Here is a 23,615-nt window from a genome sequence, read left to right as displayed (position 1 = left end):
TACTGGAAAACCACACCCAACCTCTGCTACAGTTTGCTGTGATGGAAAGGTTAGTTTGCTTCTTATTTGTTGTAGTTTATATTACTTTTATTACCTTTTTCTATTTTGTATACAGTGATTTTTTTTTTTTTTTACACGGTGTGTTCCTTCTATTCTGCTTTTAACTGTATATTAAAGCTTGCAAAGAGACAACAGCTCTGTCTCTTGTAAGTCAGACAAAAATTAGAATGGGTCACTTAAAGAGTCATGCATAAGTTACAACAGGTCAGTTAAGGTTAGTCATTTGTGAAATGAGAGGGTGGAACTAGGAACTAAAGCTTTTATTTAAGGAGTAAAATAAAAGAAAATCAGAGCTTTACTGGAAAGGCTCACCCAGTCTCTGCTTCAGTTTTTTGTGAGGGAAAGGTTAATTTGCTTCTTATTTGTTTTATTTTTATTACTTTATTGCCTTTTCCTATTTTGTATACTGTGGTTTATTTTCTTTACATTGTGTTATACGTGTATTCTACGTTTAACTGCATATTAAAACCAGAAAAGAGGCCATAACTCTGTCTCTTGTGAGCCAGACAGAAATTAGAACAGGTCAATTAAGGAGTCTCACATAAGTTACAACAGGTCAGTTAAGGTTAATCATCTGAGAACTGAGGGTGTGGAGTTAGGAATAAATCATTCTACTTAACGGGAAAAATAAAACATTTCAGAGCCTACTGGAAAGGCTCACCTAGTCTCTGCTACATTTTGTTGTGAGGGTAAGGTTAGTTTGCTTCTCAGTTGTTGCATTTTGTATTAATTTATGGTCTTTTTCTTATTCGTATACTGTGATTTGTTTTCTTTACTCTGTATTTTATTTGAATTCTGCTTTTAAGCATATTAAAACTTGAAAGGAGACCACAGCTCTGTATCTTGTGAGTCACAGAGAAATTAGAACAGGTCAATTAAGGAGTCGCACATAAGTTACAACAGGTCAATTAAGATTAATCATCTATGAACTGAGGAGGTGGGGCTAAGATCTAAAGGTTGTATTTAAGTGGTAAACTAAAAAAAATCAGAGCTTTACTGTAAAGGTTCACCCAGTCTCTGATTCAGTTTGTTGTGAGGGAATGGTTAGTTTGCATCTTATTTGTTGTATTTTGTATTACTTTATTGCTTTTTTCTATTGTGTGTAGTGTGATTTGTTTTCTTTACACTGTTTTACTTGCATTCTGCTTTTAACTGCATATTAAACCTTGAAAGGAGACCACAGCTCTGTCTTTTGTGAGTCAGACAGAAATTAGAACAGGCCAATTATGGAGTCACAAATAAGTTACAACAGGTCAGTTAAGATTAATTATCTGTGAGCTGAGGGGCTAGAGCTAGGAACTAAACCTTCTATTTAAGGCAAAAAATAAAATGTTTCAGAGCTTTACTGGAAAGGCTCACCCATTCCAGGCTACAGTTTGTTGTGAGGGAAAGGTTATTCTGCTTCTTATTTGTTGTATTTTGTATTACTTTATTGCTTTTTTCTATTTTGTATACTGTGATTGGTTTTCTTTTCACTGTTTTTTTTTTGCATTCAATTAAGGAGTCACACATAAGTTACAACAGGTCAGTTAAGGTTAATCATCTATGAACTGAGGAGGTGGGGCTAAGATTTAAAGGTTGTATTTAAGTGGTAAAATAAAAAAAAAATCAGAGCTTTACTGGAAAGGCTCACCCAGTCTCTGATTTAGTTTTTTATGAGGGAATAGTTAGTTTGCATCTTATTTGTTGTATTTTGTATTACTTTATTGCTTTTTTCTATTTTTTTACTGTGGTTTGTTTTCTTTACACTGTTTTTTGCATTCTGCATTTAACTGCAGATTAAACCTTGAAAAGAGACGACAGATTTGTTTCTTGTGAGTCAGACAAAAATTAGAACAGGTCAATAAAGGGGTCACACAGAAGTTACAACATGTCAGTTAAGATTAATCATCTGTGAGCTGAGGGGTGGCACTAGGAACTAAACCTTCTATTTAAGGGGTAAAATACATTTTGAAGAGCTTTACTGGAAAGGCTCACCCATTATTGGCTGCAGTTTGTTGTGAGGGAAAGGTTAGTCTGCTTTTTATTTGTTGTATTTTGTATTACTTTATTGCCTTTTTCTATTTTGTATACTGTGTTTTGCTTTCTTTACATTGTGTTTTACTTGTATTCTGCTTTTAACTGCATATTAAAACGTGAAAAAAGACAACAGCTCTGTCTCTTGTGAGTGAGACAGAAACTAAAACAGGTCAATTAAGGAGTCACACATAAGTTACAACAGGTCAGTTAAGGATCTGTGAAGTGAGGGGTGGAGCTAGGAACTAAACCTTCTATTTAAGGGGTAAAATAAAACATTTCAGAGCTTTAATGGAAAGTCTCACCCAGTCTCTGCTACTGTTTGTTTTGAGGGTAAGGTTAGTTTGCTTCTTATTTGTTGTATTTCATATTACTTTTTTCGCTTTTTCATACTGTTGTTTTTTTTTTCTTTCCATAGTGTTTTACTTGTTTTATGCTTTTACCTGCGTATTAAAACTTGAAAAAAGACCACAGCTCTGTCTCTTGTGAGTTAGAGAAGCACTAAAACAGGTCAGATAAGGAGTCACACATAAATTACAACAGGTCAGTTAAGGTTAATCATCTGTGATATGAGAGGGTGGAGATAGAAACTAAATATTTTATTTAAGGGGTAAAATAAAATGGTTAATAGCTTTACTGGAAAGGCACACCCAGTCTCTGCTACTGTTTATTTTGAGCAAAGGTTAGTCTACTTCTTATTTGTTGTATTGCTTAGTTCTTTATTGCCTTTTTCTATTTTGTATACTGTTTTTTGTTTACTTTACAATTTATTTTACTTGAATTCTGCTTTTAATTGCATATTAAAACTTGAAATGAGACCACAGCTCTTCCTTTTGTGAGTCAGATAGAAATTAGAACAGGTTAATTAAGAACTCACACATAAGTTACAAAGGGTCAGTGTAGGATTATCTTCTGTGCAGTGAGGTGGTGGAGGTAGGAATTAAAAATTCTATTTTAAGGGGTAAAATAAAACATTTCAGAGCTTTACTGTAAAACCACACCCAACCTCTGCTACAGTTTGCTCTGATGGAATGGTTAGTTTGCTTCTTATTTTTGTAGTTTATATTACTTTTATTACCTTTTTCTATTTTGTATACAGTGATTTTTTTTACACGTTGTGTTACTTGTATTCTGCTTTTAACTGTATATTAAAGCTTGTAAAGAGATAGCTCTGTCTCTTGTAAGTCAGACAAAAATTAGAATGGGTCACTTAAGGAGTCACGCATAAGTTACAACAGGTCAGTTAAGGTTAGTCATCTGTAAACTGAAAGGGTGAAACTAGGAATTAAAGCTTTTATTTAAGGGATAAAAAAAATCAGAGCTTTACTGGAAAGGCTTACCCAGTCTCTGCTTCAATTTGTTGTGAGGGAAAGGTCACTTTGCTTTTTATTTGTTTTATTTTTATTACTTTATTGCCTTTTTCTATGTTGTATACTGTGGTTTCTTTTCTTTTCACTGTGTTTTACTTGTATTCTACTTTTAACTGCATATTAAAACCAAAAAAGAGACCATAACTCTGTCTCTTGTGAGTCAGTCAGAAAGTAGAACAGGTCAATTAAGGAGTCTCACATAAGTTACAACAGGTCAGTTAAGGTTAATCATCTGAGAACTGAGGGTGTGGAGCTAGGAATAAATCCTTCAACTTAACGGGAATAATAAAACATTTCAGAGCTTACTGGAAAGGCTCACCTAGTCTCTGCTACAGTTTGTTGTGAAGGTAAGGTTAGTTTGCTTCTCAGTTGTTGCATTTTGTATTACTTTATGGCCTTTTTCTTATTCTTATACTGTGATTTGTTTTCTTTAGTCTGTATTTTACTTGTATTCTGCTTTTAACCATATTAAAACTTGAAAGGAGACCACAGCTCTGTATCTTGTGAGTCACAGAGAAATTAGAACAGGTCAATTAAGGAGTCACACATAAGTTACAACAGGTCAGTTAAGGTTATCATCTATGAACTGAGAAGGTGGGGCTAAGATCTAAAGGTTGTATTTAAGTGGTAAAATTAAAAAAATCTGAGCTTTACTTGAAAGGCTCACCCAGTCTCTGATTCAGTTTGTTGTGAGGGAATGGTTAGTTTGCATATTATTTGTTGTATTTTGTATTACTTTACTGCTTTTTTCTATTTTGTGTACTGTGATTTGTTTTCTTTACACTGTTTTACTTGCATTCTGCTTTTAACTGCATACTAAACCTTGAAAAGAGACCACATCTCTGTCTCTTGTGAGTCAGAAAGAAATTAGAACTGGTCAGTTAAGGAGTCAAAAATAAGTTACAGCAGGTCAGTTAAGATTAATTATCTGTGAGCTGAGGGGTGAAACTAGGAACTAAACCTTCTATTTAAGGCAAAAAAATGTTTCAGAGCTGTACTGGAAAGGCTCACCCATTCTCGGCTACAGATTGTTGTGAGGGAGAGGTTATTCTGCTTCTTATTTGTTGTATTTTGTATTACTTTATTGCCTTTTTCCATTTTGTATACTGTGATTTGTTTTCTTTTCACTGTTTTTTTTTTTTTTGCATTCTGCTTTTAACTGCAGATTAAGCCTAGAAAAGAGACCACATATTTGTTTCTTGTGATTCAGACAAAAATTAGAACAGGTCAATAAAGGAGTCACACAGAAGTTACAACAGGTCAGTTAAGGTTAATCATCTGAGAACTGAGGGTGTGGAGCTAGGAATAAATCCTTCTACTTAACGGAAAAAATAAAACTTTTCAGAGCTTACTGGAAAGGCTCACCCAGTATCGGCTACAGTTTCTTGTGATGGTAAGGTTAATTTGCTTCTTATTTGTTGTATTTTGTATTACTTTATTCGCTTTTTCTATTTTGTATACTTTTTTTTTCTTTCCATAGTGTTTTACTTGATTTATGCTTTTACCTGCGTATTAACACTTGAAAAAGACCACAGCTCTTTCTCTTGTGAGTCGGACAGAAGTTACAACAGGTCAATTAAGGAGTCTCACATAAGTTACAACAGGTCAGTTAAGGTTAATCATCTGAGAAATGAGGGTGTGGAGCTAGGAATAAATCCTTCTACTTAACGGGAAAAATAAAACTTTTCAAAGCTTACTGGAAAGGCTCACATAGTCTCTGCTACAGTTTGTTCTGAGGGTAAGGTTAGTTTGCTTCTCCGTTGTTGCATTTTGTATTACTTTATTGCCTTTTTCTTATCCTTATACTATGATTTGTTTTCTTTACACTGTATTTTACTTGTATTCTGCTTTTAACTACATATTAAAACGTGAAAAAAGACCACAGCTCTGTCTCTTGCGAGTGAGACAGAAACTAAAACAGGTCAATTAAGGAGTCACACATAAGTTACAACAGGGCAGTTAAGGATCTGTAAAGTGAGGGGTGGAGCTAGGAACTAAACCTTCTATTTAAGGGGTAAAATAAAACATATCAGAGCTTTAATGGAAAGTCTCACCCAGTCTCTGCTATTGTTTGTTGTGAGGGTAAGGTTAGTTTGCTTCTTACTTGTTGTATTTTGTATAACTTTATTCACTTTTTCTATTTTGTATACTGTGATTTGTTTTTCTTTCCATAGTGTTTTTCTTGTTTTATGCTTTTACCTGCGTATTAAAACTTGAAAAAAGACCACAGCTCTGTCTCTTGTGAGTTAGACAAGAACTAAAACATTCCAGATAAGGAGTCACACATAAATTACGGTTAAGGTTAATCATCTGTGAAATGAGGGGGTGGAGCTAGAAACTAGATCTTTTATTTAAGGGGTAAAATAAAATAAAACCAATATGAGGATCCTTGTCGGCAGAGACCATGCAAATAAATCCTTAACGCATTTATTTAAGATATCCAACAGAGCGTTTTCGCCACAGAACACCGTGGCTTCTTCAGAGGTAATACAAAACAAACATAAAACACTCCGTTTAAATCAGGCAAACCAGGAAGTGACATCTTCCTATTTCCTGAAAACGGCAGCAAATTTTTAAATCTTATAAACATTTTAAAAAGTTTTTAAAAATACCTGCAAGGCACTCAATGTAAAACATACTCAAGACTATTACAGCTTATAAAACCTAATAAGATTACCGTACGGATGTTCAATGTACGTTAACTTGAAACTAAAAAACCAAACAAGGAGAAAAAACCTCTCCTAAAGAATGTACATAAATATGCAGAACTACAAGACAAGTTACTACTAACTATAACTTATGCCTATAAGTGAGTAAAACTGTATATAGCCACAAAACATACAGGTGACTGTAAGGCAAAGTTCGTTAAATGAACCCTAATAGATATATTTAGGACAATACCTAAATAAAATAAAACTTGTATAGTGTGTGTATATCACTATTATAGAACTACCACTAACCCCTATGTGTAATAAATGGGAAACCAACTAATTACTAAAGGGTAAGGCAAACATTGAATTACCAACCAAATGGAACAAAATCTATCTTAGATAACTTTTCAATTTTAGGACAGGGGCTATGTTGCAGTTACTGTTCAGCCCAGGATGACTAAATGCATCCAAACGCAACTGCCATTCCAGCTCCCGATTTTCCAAAATTAACGAAATAGGGCCACCCCTAACTTTTAATGGTACGTGGTCGATGGCCATAAATTGGAAGCTATGACCTGGGTTCAAGGCTATGTGCTTCGCTAGTGCGTTGTCATCTTTACTGTTCTTAATCGCATACAAATGTTCGTACATTCGGTCCCGGACACGCCTGTCCATTTTCCCAATGTAGAACCCTTGGCAACAGTTACACATAGCAATGTAAATAATAGATTTACTCTCACAATTAAGAGTAAACCTGATGTCATACTTTTTGTCCCTGACCTGGAATGACTCACCAGTACGAACCTTGTTACAAAATTTGCAGAAACCACATCTAAACATACCTCTCCTTTTATGAAATGTACCTTGGGGTACGTCCCTTTGTAATAGTTCCTTGAGATTATTTGATCTTCTAAAGATAAAACTGGGCTCACTACCTAGTTTTTCAACCAGCAGTGCATTGGAAGAAATAAGGTGCCAGTTCTTCCTTATAATTTCCAAAATACCTTTAGAATTATTACTAAAAGTAGTAATAAAACTCAAGGAAAAATCACATTCTTCACCTCTTGGTGTTATTATGGCACTCACCTCATTCCTAAGAGGAAACACTTCTGAACCTATGTTGGTACTAGGGTCAATATGTACAACATTTTGTTGGAATAGTAAAGGTTTGTAAAAACCATTATTCCTTTTAAAAGCAACTTCCCCTATAAGTTCTAGTAGCATTTTATCTGGGTAACCTCGACTAATGAACATCTCTCTTAGTAAGGAACATTCCTTAGTAAAGTCCACCAACGTACTGCACATTCTTCCTGCCCTCACCAGCTGTCCTTTCACGATGGACCTTTTCTGCTTGTACGGGTGGAAGCTGGTGAAGTGCAGGAATGAATTGCAGTATGCAGATTTTCTAAATACAGTTGACGTCAGTGCCTGATCCATAGTTTCCTTTACTAGTTTGACATCGAGGTAGTCTATCTCACTAGTTGAAAATTTAAATGTAAATTTTAAAAATTCAGTTGTTGAATTGATAGTTTCCACAAAAGTTGCAGCTTCTACTTCCGAGCCCCTGAACAATATAAACATATCGTCCAGGAACCAGGTATAAAATATGACAGGTTCCATAAGACCAGGGACCCTCTTTAAGATGTTAGCCTCCCAATATCCCATAACGTAGTTTGCTACTCCAGCCCCACAAGGGGAGCCCATCGCCACACCCCGTTTCTGTAAGAAAAAATCACCATTAAAGGTAAAATGATTACTGGTCAAAACAATTTCCAGTAACTCTGTGGCCAGATCTACTTCCAATTTAGAAGCCCCAAAACCCTGGAGCATAGACCCAATCCACTCCACCACTTCTTGATGCGGTATAGAAGTGTATAGGTCTATGACATCTATGGTTAAAAAATTATTACCACTGTTATAAGGGATACAATTTATACTATCAAGGAACGACCACGAATCCTTACATATACTAGGAATCCCTTTAATGTATTTATCCAGTATATTTGTAATGAGCTTCGAGCAAGGGTACGTGATGGATGACCTACCGTCAATCAACACCCTCATAGGGGGATTATTAATGCTCTTATGAATTTTAGGGATTCCGAACATGACAGGTATTTTTGAACAATTTATGTCAATATAGTTGTACAAGTTCATATAAATTTTTCCCGTCAGGAACAGATCCCTAAAATATCCCCTAATTCTCTGGCTGCTGCCATTGACTTCACTCTTTGAAGATTTTATATAAGCATCAGTCTCAAGTAACATGGTCATCTTCTCATTATATGTTGTATTATCAAATATCACTAACCCACCACCCTTATCAGGTTTTAATACCCGTACAGGCAACCGACTTATCTCATCTAATAGTAGCATCTGTTCTTTAGTAATGTTAGAATATTTAAGACTAGTTCTATCATTGCTGTTAGTAGCTAGAAATCTGAAATCCATTTCACATATGTTCTCAAACAATTGTAGAGTTGAGTGTAATGGAGGATTAAACACACTGGCTAATTTCAAGGTACATGTACTAGCAACTCTACCTTCTTCATTTAAGTTCTCAGTGTCAGTTGATTGGTTGAACATCAATTTAAGATTCATTTTCCTCACAAAACACTTAAGTTCTATGATTTCCTTAGCAATACTCCCATTCCTGCTCGGAACAAAGGTGTTACCAAAAGCTAGTAATTCAACCAGCTGTTCGTCAAGAATAATGTCGGAAAAATTATAAATCTTAAAATCGCCGTTCTTGTTAGTAAGAATGGCGGGATGACCATTTTCTAAGGTTAAGTGGGGTGGGTCAGTGTGCAACAATAAAGGAGAGGGTGGGCCAACTCTATTTGGCCTATTAGTGTCTAAAATTGCATCTAATTCCTTCTCCTGTTCACATAAGGCTTGCTGCTGCATTGGCCTAAAAAATTGTTCTTATTACCAATGTTCTGGTTACTTGATTTATTGTTAGTATTTGATCCATGTTGGAAATTACTAGGTCCCCCTTTGTTTCTGGCAAACCCCTTAATTCTATTGCTCCTCCTTGGTCCTGGGTTTACATATCCTTCATTATTGTCTTCTTCTATTATGTCATCCAACCCATTCCTGTCTTCTTCCACTTCTATCGTCTGGCTATCACCAATACCACCCAGACGAATGTCCCTAGGTCCCTTTAAGTTAGGGTAGGCACATTTTTTCGAATAGGCTTCCCTATCTCTAACCAATTTTTTATTTTTATTTCCCTTCAACTTTATCAGTAAAGTGTCAATGCTAGATAAGATCCGTCCATAATCGAATCTATATCTATTAAAGTCCAGGTCAATTTTAATGTCTTTGTCCAAGTTGTTAATTTCATTCATTAGAGAGTCCATATGCAATGCGTAATGCTTAATAATCAGTTCTAACAGTTCAACTCCTTGTTTTTGGAAAAGTACTTCTAAGTCAACCGAGAAGTCCTGGTCGGTTATTAAGCCTGATGGCGTAAAGTTGTTCCGTAACCCTTTCGGTACCAAGTTTTCAATAATACACTGTTTAAAGTAGGCCGACTCCAACTGCAACTTTTTCAATTTAAGCAGTTTGGAGTCAAACATTTTAAGCTTGTCCGCTAAACATGTATTATTATTAGATGCAACAGTACCAGTTAGCATACCTTGTTGGCCAAACATAAGGTTAGTAGTGTCCAACAGCCAGCCCCCTAGGTCCGGTAACCCAGAGCCGGTTCCGGCAGATCCATTTTCAGCATTATCCCATCCTGTTGTAACAGTCCGTTGGTCGGAATTAGAGCGTTCATTTGAAGCCACTACTGCATAAGAGGCTGGGTGTCCCGCCCCCTCTTCATTCACAGGGCCGACACCGGAGAGTGAAAAAATACCTCCCTGGCTATTTCCTGAACCAGCCACGTTATTAGCCATAAGGTTCCGCCGTTCCAGCTGTGCAGCTGGAATCCAATCGTCTAGGCTCCCTTGACTCAGCCCCGTCCTACTGACAACACCAGAAAGTCCTTCTCTCGAAGCCCGAAACATAGCCTGCATATCGTCCATCCTTGAGTTCATCTGGTCAAGCCTGGCGGACAGCCCGGCTATTAAACCAGCTAAATCCATGTCAACATTATCACTGCCACTCGCCATAAAGCCACCTTACTAGGAAACTGCCGAAACAAACAGGAATCCTCACAAAAACAACCACGAACAAAAGAAAAAATAGCCAAACCAAACAAAACCAATATGAGGATCCTTGTCGGCAGAGACCACGCAAATAAATCCTTAACGCATTTATTTAAGATATCCAACAGAGCGTTTTTGCCACAGAACACCGTGGCTTCTTCAGAGGTAATAAAAAACAAACATAAAACACTCCGTTTAAATCAGGCAAACCAGGAAGTGACATCTTCCTATTTCCTGAAAACGGCAGCAAATTTTTAAATCTTATAAACATTTTAAAAAGTTTTTAAAAATACCTGCAAGGCACTCAATGTAAAACATACTCAAGACTATTACAGCTTATAAAACCTAATAAGATTACCGTACGGATGTTCAATGTACGTTAACTTGAAACTAAAAAACCAAACAAGGAGAAAAAACCTCTCCTAAAGAATGTACATAAATATGCAGAACTACAAGACAAGTTACTACTAACTATAACTTATGCCTATAAGTGAGTAAAACTGTATATAGCCACAAAACATACAGGTGACTGTAAGGCAAAGTTCGTTAAATGAACCCTAATAGATATATTTAGGACAATACCTAAATAAAATAAAACTTGTATAGTGTGTGTATATCGCTATTATAGAACTACCACTAACCCCTGTGTGTAATAAATGGGAAACCAACTAATTACTAAAGGGTAAGGCAAACATTAAATTACCAACCAAATGGTTCAAAAATACCTGTCATGTTCGGAATCCCTAAAATTCATAAGAGCATTAATAATCCCCCTATGAGGGCGTTGATTGACGGTAGGTCGTCCATCACGTACCCTTGCTCGAAGCTCATTACAAATATACTGGATAAATACATTAAAGGGATTCCTAGTATATGTAAGGATTCGTGGTCGTTCCTTGATAGTATAAATTGTATCCCTTATAACAGTGGTAATAATTTTTTAACCATAGATGTCATAGACCTATACACTTCTATACCGCATCAAGAAGCGGTGGAGTGGATTGGGTCTATGCTCCAGGGTTTTGGGGCTTCTAAATTGGAAGTAGATCTGGCCACAGAGTTACTGGAAATTGTTTTGACCAGTAATCATTTTACCTTTAATGGTAATTTTTTCTTACAGAAACGGGGTGTGGCGATGGGCTCCCCTTGTGGGGCTGGAGTAGCAAACTACATTATGGGATATTGGGAGGCTAACATCTTAAAGAGGGTCCCTGGTCTTATGGAACCTGTCATATTTTATACCTGGTTCCTGGACGATATGTTTATATTGTTCAGGGGCTCGGAAGTAGAAGCTGCAACTTTTGTGGAAACTATCAATTCAACAACTGAATTTTTAAAATTTACATTTAAATTTTCAACTAGTGAGATAGACTACCTCGATGTCAAACTAGTAAAGGACACTATGGATCAGGCACTGACGTCAACTGTATTTAGAAAATCTACATACTGCAATTCATTCCTGCACTTCACCAGCTTCCATCCGTACAAGCAGAAAAGGTCCATCGTGAAAGGACAGCTGGTGAGGGCAGGAAGAATGTGCAGTACGTTGGTGGACTTTACTAAGGAATGCTCCTTACTAAGAGAGATGTTCATTAATCGAGGTTACCCAGATAAAATGCTACTAGAACTTATAGGGGAAGTTGCTTTTAAAAGGAATAATGGTTTTTACAAACCTTTACTATTCCAACAAAATGTTGTACATATTGACCCTAGTACCAACATAGGTTCAGAAGTGTTTCCTCTTAGGAATGAGGTGAGTGCCATAATAACACCAAGAGGTGAAGAATGTGATTTTTCCTTGAGTTTTATTACTACTTTTAGTAATAATTCTAAAGGTATTTTGGAAATTATAAGGAAGAACTGGCACCTTATTTCTTCCAATGCACTGCTGGTTGAAAAACTAAGTAGTGAGCCCAGTTTTATCTTTAGAAGATCAAATAATCTCAAGGAACTATTACAAAGGGACGTACCCCAAGGTACATTTCATAAAAGGAGAGGTATGTTTAGATGCGGTTTCTGCAAATTTTGTAACAAGGTTCGTACTGGTGAGTCATTCCAGGTCAGGGACAAAAAGTATGACATCAGGTTTACTCTTAATTGTGAGAGTAAATCTATTATTTACATTGCTATGTGTAACTGTTGCCAAGGGTTCTACATTGGGAAAACGGACAGGCGTGTCCGGGACCGAATGTACGAACATTTGTATGCGATTAAGAACAGTAAAGATGACAACGCACTAGCAAAGCACATAGCCTTGAACCCAGGTCATAGCTTTCAATTTATGGCCATCGACCACGTACCATTAAAAGTTAGGGGTGGCCCTATTTCGTTAATTTTGGAAAATCGGGAGCTGGAATGGCAGTTGCGTTTGGATGCATTTAGTCATCCTGGGCTGAACAGTAACTGCAACATAGCCCCTGTCCTAAAATTGAAAAGTTATCTTAGATAGATTTTGTTCCATTTGGTTGGTAATTTAATGTTTGCCTTACCCTTTAGTAATTAGTTGGTTTCCCATTTATTACACACAGGGGTTAGTGGTAGTTCTATAATAGCGATATACACACACTATACAAGTTTTATTTTATTTAGGTATTGTCCTAAATATATCTATTAGGGTTCATTTAACGAACTTTGCCTTACAGTCACCTGTATGTTTTGTGGCTATATACAGTTTTACTCACTTATAGGCATAAGTTATAGTTAGTAGTAACTTGTCTTGTAGTTCTGCATATTTATGTACATTCTTTAGGAGAGGTTTTTTCTCCTTGTTTGGTTTTTTAGTTTCAAGTTAACGTACATTGAACATCCGTACGGTAATCTTATTAGGTTTTATAAGCTGTAATAGTCTTGAGTATGTTTTACATTGAGTGCCTTGCAGGTATTTTTAAAAACTTTTTAAAATGTTTATAAGATTTAAAAATTTGCTGCCGTTTTCAGGAAATAGGAAGATGTCACTTCCTGGTTTGCCTGATTTAAACGGAGTGTTTTATGTTTGTTTTTTATTACCTCTGAAGAAGCCACGGTGTTCTATGGCGAAAACGCTCTGTTGGATATCTTAAATAAATGCGTTAAGGATTTATTTGCGTGGTCTCTGCCGACAAGGATCCTCATATTGGTTTTGTTTGGTTTGGCTATTTTTTCTTTTGTTCGGGGTAAAATAAAATGGTTAAGAGCTTTACTGGAAAGGTACACCCAGTCTCTGCTACTGTTTATTTTGAACAAAGCTTAGTCTGCTTCTTATTTGTTGTATTTTGTAGGTCTTTATTGCCTTTTATATTTTGTATACTGTTTTTTGTTTTGTTTACAATTTATTTTACTTGTATTATGCTTTTAATTGCATATTAAAATTGAAATGAGACCACAGCTCTATCTTTTGTGAGTCAGATAGAAATTAGAACAGGTTAATTAAGGACTCACACAGTTACAAAGTGTCAGTGAAGGATTATCATCTGTGAAATGAGGTGGTGGAGGTAGGAATTAAAAATTCTATTTTAAGGGGTAAAATAAAACATTTCAGAGCTTTACTGGAAAACCACACCCAACCTCTGCTACAGTTTGCTCTGATGGAAAGGTTAGTTTGCTTCTTATTTGTTGTAGTTTATATTACTTTTATTACCTTTTTCTATTTTGTATACAGTGATTTGTTTTTTTTACACGGTGTGTTACTTGTATTCTGCTTTGAACTGTATATTAAAGCTTCTAAAGAGACAACAGCTCTGTCTCTTGTAAGTCAGACAAAAATTAGAATGGATCACTTAAAGAGTCATGCATAAGTTACAACAGGTCAGTTAAGGTTAGTCATCTGAGAACTGAAAGGGTGGAACTAGGAATTAAAGTTTTTATTTAAGGGGTAAAATAAAAAAAAAATCAGAGCTTTACTGGAAAGGCTCACACAGTCTCTGTTTCAGTTTGTTGTGAGGGAAAGGTTAATTTGCTTCTAATTTGTTTTATTTTTATTACTTTATTGTTTTTTTTTCTATTTTGTATACTGTGGTTTGTTTTCTTTACACTGTGTTTTACTTATATTCTACTTTTAACTGCATATTAAAACCAGAAAAGAGACCATAACTCTGTCTCTTGTGAGTCAGACAGAAATTAGAACAGTTAAATTAAGAAGTCTCACATAAGTTACAACTGGTCAGTTGAGGTTAATCATCTGAGAACTGAGGGTGTGGAGCTAGGAATAAATCCTTCTACTTAACGGGAAAAATAAAACATTTCAGAGCTTACTGAAAAGGCTCACCTAGTCTCTGCTGCAGTTAGTTGTGAGGGTAAGGTTAGTTTGCTTCTCAGTTGTTGCATTTTGTATTACTTTATGGTGATTTTCTTATTCTTATACTGTGATTTGTTTTCTTTACTCTGTATTTTACTTGTATTCTGCTTTTAAGCATATTAAAACGTAAAAGGAGACCAGAGCTCTGTATCTTGTGAGTCACAGAGAAATTAGAACAGGTCAATTAAGGAGTCACACATAAGTTACAACAGGTCAGTTAAGGTTAATCATCTATGAACTGAGGAAGTGGAGCTAAGATCTAAAGGTTGTATTTATGTGGTAAAATAAAAAAAAAAATCAGAACTTTACTGAAAAGGCTCACCCAGTCTCTGATTCAGTTTGTTGTGAGGGAATGGTTAGTTTGCATCTCATTTGTTGTATTTTGCATTACTTTATTGCTTTTTTCTATTTTGTGTACTGCAATTTGTTTTCTTTACACTGTTTTACTTGCATTCTGCTTTTAACTGCATATTAAACCTTTAAAAGAGACCACAGCTCTGTCTCTTGTGAGTCAGACAGAAATTAGAACAGGTCAATTATGGAATCACAGATAATTAATCTTAACTGATGTGTTGCAACTTATCTGTGAGCTGAGGGACTGAAGCTAGGAAGTAAACCTTCTATATAAGGCAAAAAATAAAATGTTTCAGAGTTTTACTGGAAAGTCTCACCCATTCTCAGCTACAGTTTGTTGTGAGGGAAAGGTTATTCAGCTTCTTATTTGTTGCATTTTGTATTACTTTGCCTTTTTCTATTTTGTATACTGTGATTTGTTTTTCTTTTCACTGTTTTTTTGCATTCTGCTTTTAATTGCAGATTAAACCTAGAAAAGAGACCACAGATTTGTTTCTTGTGATTCAGACAAAAATTAGAACAGGTCAAGTAAAGGAGTCACACAGAAGTTACAAGAGGTCAGTTAAGATTAATCATCTGTGAGTGAGGGGGTGGTGCTAGGAACTAAACCTTCTATTTAAGGGGTAAAATAAAATGTTTAAGAGCTTTACTGGAAAGGCTCACCCAGTATTGGCTACAGTTTGTTGTGAGGGAAAGGTTAGTCTGCTTCTTATTTGTTGTATTTTGTATTACTTTATTGCCTTTTTCTGTTTTATATACTGTGTTTTGTTTTCTTTACATTGTGTTTTACTTGTATTCTGCTTTTAACTGCATATTAAAATGTGAAAAAATACCACAGCTCTGTCTCTTGTGAGTGAGACAGAAGCTAAAATAGGTCAATTAAGGAGTCACACATAAGTTACAAGAGGTCAGTTAAGGATCTGTGAAGTGAGGGGTGGAGCTAGGAACTAAACATTCTATATAAGGGTAAAATAAAACATTTCAGAGCTTTAATAGAAAGTCTCACCCAGTCTCTGCTACTGTTTGTTGTGAATGTAAGGTTAGTTTGCTTCTTATTTGTTGTATTTTGTATTACTTTATTCGCTTTTTCTATTTTGTATACTGTGATTTTTTTCCATAGTGTTTTACTTCTTTTATGCTTTTACCTACATATTAAAACGTGAAAAAAGACCACAGCTCTGTCTCTTGTGAGTGAGACAGAAACTAAAACAGGTTAATTAAGGAGTCACACATAAGTTACAACAGGTCAGTTAAGGATCTGTGAAGTGAGGGGTGGACCTAGGAACTAAACCTTCTATTTAAGGGGTAAAATAAAACATTTCAGAGCTTTAACAGAAAGTCTCACCCAGTCTTTGCTACTGTTTGTTGTGAAGGTAAGGATAGTTTGCTCATTATTTGTTTTGTTTTTTATTACCTTATTCACTTTTTCTATTTTGTATACTGTGATTTTTTTTTCCGTAGTATTTTACTTGTTTATGCTTTTACCTGCGTATTAAAACTTGAAAAAAGACTGCAGCTCTGTCTCTTGTGAGTTGGACAGAAGTTACAAAAGGTCAATTAAGGAGTCTCACATAAGTTACAACAGGTCAGTTAAGGCTAATCCTCTAAGAACTGAGGGTGTGGAGCTAGGAATAAATCCTTCGACTTAACGCGAAAAATTAAAGTTTTCAGAGCTTACTAGAAAGGCTCACCTAGTCTCTGCTACAGTTTGTTCTGAGGGTAAGGTTAGTTTGCTTCTCAGTTGTTCCATTTTGTATTACTTTATTGCCTTTTTCTTATTCTTATACTGTGATTTGTTTTCTTTACACTGTATTTTACTTATATTTTGCTTTTAACTTCATATTAAAACTTGAAAGGAGACCATAGCTCTGTATCTTGTGAGTCACACAGAAATTAGAACAGGTCAATTAAGGAGTCACATAAGTTACAACAGGTCAGTTAAGGTTCATCATCTATGAACTGAGGGGGTGGGGCTAAGGTCTAAAGGTTTTATTTAAGTGGTAAAATAAAAAAAATCAGAGCTTTACTGGAAAGGCTCATGCAGTCTCTGCTTCAGTTTGTTGTGAGGGAATGGTTAGTTTGTTTCTTATTTGTTGTATTTTTATTCTTTTATTGCCTTTTCTAATTTGTGTACTGAGGTCTGTTTTCTTTACACTGTGTTTTACTTGTATTCTGCTTACTTTTATCTGCATAATAAAACTTGAAATGAGACCACAGCCCTGTCTCTTGTCAGTCAGACAGAAATTAAAACAGGTCAATTAAGGAGTCACACATATGTTACAAAGGGTCAGTGAAGGATAATCAGCTGTGAACTGTGGTGGTGGAGCTAGGAACTAAAACTTCTATTTAAGGGGTAAAATAAAACATTTCAGAGCTTTACTGGAAAACATCACCCAGACTTTGTTACAATTTGCTCTGATGGAAAGGTTAGTTTGCTTTTTATTTGTTGTAGTTTATATTACTTTTATTGCCTTTTTCTATTTTGTATACAGTGGTTTGTTTTCTTTACGCTGTGTTTTACTTGTATTCTGCTTTTAAATGCATACTAAAAGTTGAAAAGAGACCACAGCTCTGTCTCTTGTGTGTCAGACAGAAATTAGAACAGGTAAATTAAAGAGTCACACTTAAGTTACAACAGGTCAGTTAAGGTTAATCATCTGTGAACTGATGGGTTGGAGATAGGAACTAATCCTTTTTTTCATGGATAAAGTAAAACATTTCAGAGATTTACTGGAAAGGCTTACACCGTCTCTGCTACAGGTTGTTGTAAAAAAAGGTTAATTTGCTTTGTATTTGTTGTATTTTTATGTTACTTTATTGTCTTTGTCTATTTTGTATACCGTGATTTGTTTTCTTTACACTGTGTTTTACTTGATTTTCTGCTTTTAACTGTATATTAAAACGTGAAAAGAGACCTCGGCTCTGTCTCTTGTGAGTCGGACAGAAATTCAAGCAGGTCAGTTAAGGAGTCAAACATATGTTTTTAACAGTTCAGTTAGGATTAATTATGTGTGAACTGAGGGGGTGGAGCTAGGAACTAAATCTTCTATTTAAGGGGTAAAATAAAATCTTTCAGAGCTTTACTGGAAAGGCTCACCCAGTTACTGCTACAGTTTGTTGTGAGGGAAAGGTTAATTTATTTCTTATTTTTTGTATTTTATGTTACTTTGTTGCCTTTTTCTATTTTGTATAATGTGATTTGTTTTCTTTACACTGTTTTACTTGTATTCTGCTTTTAACTCCATATTAAAACTTGTAAAGAGACCACAGCTCTCTCTCTCTTGTGAATCAGACAAAAATTTGAACAGGTCAGTTAAGGAGTCACTCATAAGTTGCAACAGGTCAGTTAAGGTTAGTCAGCTGTGAACTGAGGGGTGGAGCTAGAATCTAAAGCTTTTATTTAAGGGGTAAAATAAAATATTTCAGAGCTTTACGGGAAAGGCTCACCCTGTCTCTGCTTCAGTTTCTTGTATGGGAAAGGTTAGTTTGCTTCTTATTTCTTGTATTTATATTACTTCTTTGCATTTTGCTATTTTGTATACTGTGATGTCTCTTCTTTATACTGTGTTTTACTTGTATTCTGCTTTTAACTGCATATTAACACTTAAAAAGAGAACACAGCTCTGTCTCTTGTGAGTCAGGCATAAATTAGAACAGGTCAATGAAGGAGTCACACATAAGTTACAACAGGTCAGGTAAGGTTAATCATTTGTGAACTGAAAGGGTGGCGCTAGGAACTAAACCTTCTATTTAGAGAGTAAAGTAAAACATTTCAGAGATTTACTGGAAAGGCGTACCCAGTCTCTGCTATTGTTTGTTGTGAGGGAAAGGTTAGTTTGCATCTTATTTGCTTTATTTTGTATTACTTTATTGCCTTTTTCTATTTTGTATACTGTGATTTGTTTTCTTTACACTGTTTTACTTGCATTATACTTTTAACTGCATATTAAAATGTGAAAGGAGACCACAGCTCTGTCTCTTGTTAGTTAGACAGAAACTAATACAGGTCAAATAAGGAGTCACACATAAGTTACAACAGGTCAGTTAAGTTTAATCATCTGTGAAGTGAGGGGGTGGAGCTAGGAACTAAATCTTATATTTAAGGGGTAAAATAAAATGATTAAGAGCTTTACTGGAAATGCTCACCCAGTCTCTGCTACTATTTATTTTTTGCAATGGTTAGTCTGCTTCTTATTTGCTGTATTTTGTATTACTTTATTGCCTTTTTCTATTTGGTATACTGTTTTTTTCTTTACAATTTACTTTACTTGTATTCTGCTTTTAATTGCTTATTAAAACTTGAAATGAGACCACAGCTCTATCTCTTGTGCATCAGACAGAAATTAGAATTGGTTAATTGAAGAGTCACACATAACTTTCAAAGGGTCAGTAAAGGATAAACATCTGTGAACTGAGGTGGTGGAGGTAGGAATTAAAAATTCTATTTTAAGGGGTAAAATAAAACATTTCAGAGCATTAATGGAAAACCACACACAGATTCTGCTACAGTTTGCTCTGATGAAAAGGTTAGTTTGCTTCTTATTTGTTGTAGTTTATATTAATGTTATTGCCTTTTCTATTTTGCATACAGTGATTTGTTTTCTTTACACTGTGGGTTGCTTGTATTCTGCTTCTAACTTCATAGTAAAGCTTGAAAAGAGACCACAGCTCTGTCTCTTGTGAGTCAGACAAAAATTAGAACAGGTCAATTAAGGAGTCACGCATGAGTTACAACAGGTCAGTTAAGGTTAGTCATCTGCGAACTGAGAGGGTGGAACTAGCAACTAAAGCTTTTAATTAAGGGGTAAAATAAAAAATAGAGCTTTACTGGAAAGGCTCACCCATTCTCTGCTTCAGTTTGTTGTGAGGGAAATGTTAATTTTCTTCTTATTTGTATTATCTTTATTACTTTATTGCCCTTTTATATTTTGTATACTGTGGTTTGTTTTCATTACACTGTGTTTTACTTGTATTCTACTTTTAACTGCATATTAAAACCAGAAAAGAGGCAATAACTCTTTCTCTTGTGAGTCAGACAGAAATTAGAACAGGTCAATTAAGGAGTCACACATAAGTTACAACAGGGCACTTAAGGTTAATCATCTGTGAACTCAGGGGTGGAGCTAGGAACTAAACCTTCTATGTAAAGGGTAAAATAAAACATTTCACAGCTTGAATGGAAAGGCTCACTCAGTCTCTGCTTCAGTTTGTTCTTAGGGAAAGGTTAGTTTGCTTATTATTTGTTGTATTTTTATAACTGTAATGCCTTTTTTATTTTGTATACTGAGGTTTGTTTTCTTTACACTGTGATGTACTTGTATTCAGCTTTTAACTGCATATTAAAACCAGAAAAGAGACCATAACTATGTCTCTTGTGAGTCAGACAGAAATTAGAACAGGTCAATTCAGGAGTCACACAAAAGTTACAACAGGTCAGTTAAGGGTAATCATCTGTGAACTGAGGGGTGAATCTAGGAACTAAACCTTCTATTTAAATCGTAAAATAAAACATTTCAAAGCTTTAATGGAAAGGCTCACTCAGTCTCTGCTATATTTGATTGTGAGGGTAAGGTTAGTTTGCTTCTTATTTGGTTTTTTTATTACTTTATTGCTTTTTTCTATTTTGTATAATGTGATTTGTTTCTTTACACTGTGTTTTACTTGTATTCTCCTTTTAACTGCATTTTAAAACTTGAAAAGAGACCACAGCTCTGTCTCTTGTGAGTCAGACAGAAATTCATGAATGTCAATTAAGGAGTCACATATAAGTTTTCAACAGCTCAGTTAGAATTAATTATCTGTGACCTGAGGGGGCAGAGCTAGGTACTAAATCTTCTATTTAAGGTGTAAATTAAAATCTTTCAAATCTTAATTGGAAAGACTCACCCTTTTACTGCTACAGTTTGTTGTGAGGGAAAGGTTAGTTGATTTTGTATTTTATGCTACTTTATTGCCTTTTTCTATTTTGCATAATGTGATTTGTTTTCTTTACATTTTGTTTTATTTGTATTCTTCGTTTAACTGCATATTAAAACTTGTAAAGAGACCACAGCTCTCTCTCTCTTGTGAGTCAGACAGAAATTAGAACAGGTCAGTTAAGGAGTTACGCATAGGTTACAACAGGTCAGTTAAGGTTATTCATCTGTGAACTGAGGGGTTGGAGCTAGGAACGAAAGCTTTTATTTAAGGGGTAAAATGAAATAATTCAGAGCTTCACGGAAAAGTTTCACCCAGTCTCTGCTTCTGTTTCTTGTGAGGGAAATGTTAGTTTGCTTCTTATTTCTTGTATTTTTATTACTTTTTTTGCCTTTTTTTCTATATTGTTTACTGTGATTTCTTTTCTTTACACTGTGTTTTACTTGTATTCTGCTTTTAACTGTATAACACTTAAAAAGAGACCACAGCTCTGTCTCTTGTGAGTCAGACATAAATAAGAACAGGTCAATGAAGGAGTCACACATACTTTACATTAGGTCAGGTAAGCTTAATCATCTGTGAACTGAGGGGGTGGAGCTAGGAACTAAACCTTCTATTTAAGGTGTAAAGTAAAACATTTCAGAGATTTACTGGAAAGGCGTACCCAGTCTCTGCTATGGATTGTTGAGAGGGAAAGGTTAGTTTGCATCTTATTTGTTGTATTGTGTATTACTTTATTGCTTTTTTTTATTTTATGTACTGTGATTTGTTTACTTTATGCTGTTTTACATGCATTCTGCTTTTAAATGCATATTAAACATGGAAAAGAGACCATAGCTCAGTCTCTTGTGAGTCAGATAGAAATTAGAACAGGTAAATTAAGGAGTCATGCATAAGTTACAACAGTTCAGTTAAGGTTAGTCATCTGCGATCTGACGGTGTGGAGCTAGGAACTAAAGCTTTTATTTAAGGGGTAAAATAAAATATTTCAGAGCTTTACTGGAAAAGCTCACCCAGTCTCTGCTTCAGTTTCTTGTTAGGGAAAGGTTAGTTTGCTTCTTATTTGTTGTATTTTTATTACTTTTTTGCCTTTTTCTATTTTGTATACTGTGGTTTATTTTCTTTACACTGTGATTTACTTTATTCTGTTTTTAACTGTATATTAAAACTTGAAAAGAGACCACAGCTCTGTCTCTTGTGCATCAGACATAAGTTAGAACAAGTCGGTGAAGGAGTCACACATAAGTTACAACAGGTCAGTTAAAGTTAGTCATCTGCGAACGTCTTCTTCTTTCGGCTGGTCCCATTAGGGGTCGCCACAGCAGATCAACTGTTTCCATTTCTTCCTGCCTTCTGCATATTGTTCTGTCACGCCAACCACCTGCATGTCCTCTCTCACCACATCAATAAACCTTATCTTAGGCCTTCCTCTTTTCCTGTTACATGGCAGCTACATCCTTAGCATCTTTTTCCCAATATACTCTGCATCCCTCCTCAGCACATGCCCAAACCAATGTAATCTTGCCTCTCTGGCTTTGACTCCAAATCTTCCAGCCTGGGCTGACCCTCTAATATACTTATTCCTAATCCTGTCTATACTCATCATATCCAGTGCAAATCTTAACATCTTCAACTCTGCCACATCAACCTCTGACTCCTGCCTTTTTGTCATTGCCACTGTCTCCAACCCATATAACACAGCTTGTCTCATTACCCTCTTGTAGACCTTCCCTTTCATTCTTACTGGTACTCGTCTGTGCGAACTAAGAGGGTGGAACTAGGAACTAAAGCTTTTATTTAAGGGGTAAAAATAAAAAAATAATAGAGCTTTATTGGAAAAGGCTCACCCAGTCCCTGCTTCAGTTTGTTCTGAGGGAAAGGTTACTTTGCTTATTTGTTTTATTTTTATTACTTTCTTGCCTTTTTCTATTTTGTATACTATGGTTTATTTTCTTTACCCTGTGTTTTACTTGTATTCTACTTTTAACAGCATATTAAAACTAGAAAAGAGAACATAACTCTGTCTCTTGTGAGTCAGACAGAAATTAGAACATGTCAATTAAGGAGTCACACATAAGTTACAACCGGTCAGTTAAGGTTAATCATCTGTGAACTCAGGGGGTGGAGCTAGGAACTAATCCTTCTATTTAAAGGGTAAAATAAAACATTTCAGAGCTTTACTGAAAAGGCTCACACAGTCTCGGCTACAGTTTGTTTTGAGGGAAAGGTTAGCTTGCTTCCTATTTGAGTATTTTGTAGAAGCTGTAGATTTAATTTAAAATCTTTTTTTCTCTAAAAACTGCATTTTACCTGATTTTGGCCTAACACTCAAGTGTGGGGTCATTTATTGCACTGTTGTGATTATTTTGCTGCTTGTGTATCTCTGCTAGCATTAAACTACAACAAAAAGAAAAAAAACAAAAAAATCTTGCTTTTTTCCCACTTTCAGAAAGTTAATAAAGTTCAGTTACAGATTTGCTGTTCTGAACTGTTTAGAAGTTTCTAGAAGGCCAGTGCTTGCTTGGGCTAAAGGGAAGTCTCTGTGTTCACCAGTGGGAGTGGTTAACACTGAACAGGCTGCCTGTCCTGGAGGAGTGGTTACTACCTAGAAGCTGTAGTTTTATTGGCCATTTTGGGTCAATTCTAAACTCCTTGATCTCTCTCTCTTAAAACCCTACAACTCTCTTTTTGCGCGGTTTTGCGCACTGAGCAGCGTCGGGCAGCGCCACCTAAACAGGTTTAAACTATTCTAGGCTCCACAAAGTCTGCTCTTCACTTTTTCTCTTAGAACTGTTCAAACTCTCAAAGTAATCACTCTATT

This window comes from Protopterus annectens, chromosome 3.part1 (assembly GCF_019279795.1).
Source record: "Protopterus annectens isolate FY-2018-M chromosome 3.part1, PAN1.0, whole genome shotgun sequence".
Taxonomy (NCBI): Eukaryota; Metazoa; Chordata; order Ceratodontiformes; family Protopteridae; genus Protopterus; species Protopterus annectens.
Note: the sequence above shows the minus strand (reverse complement) of the source record.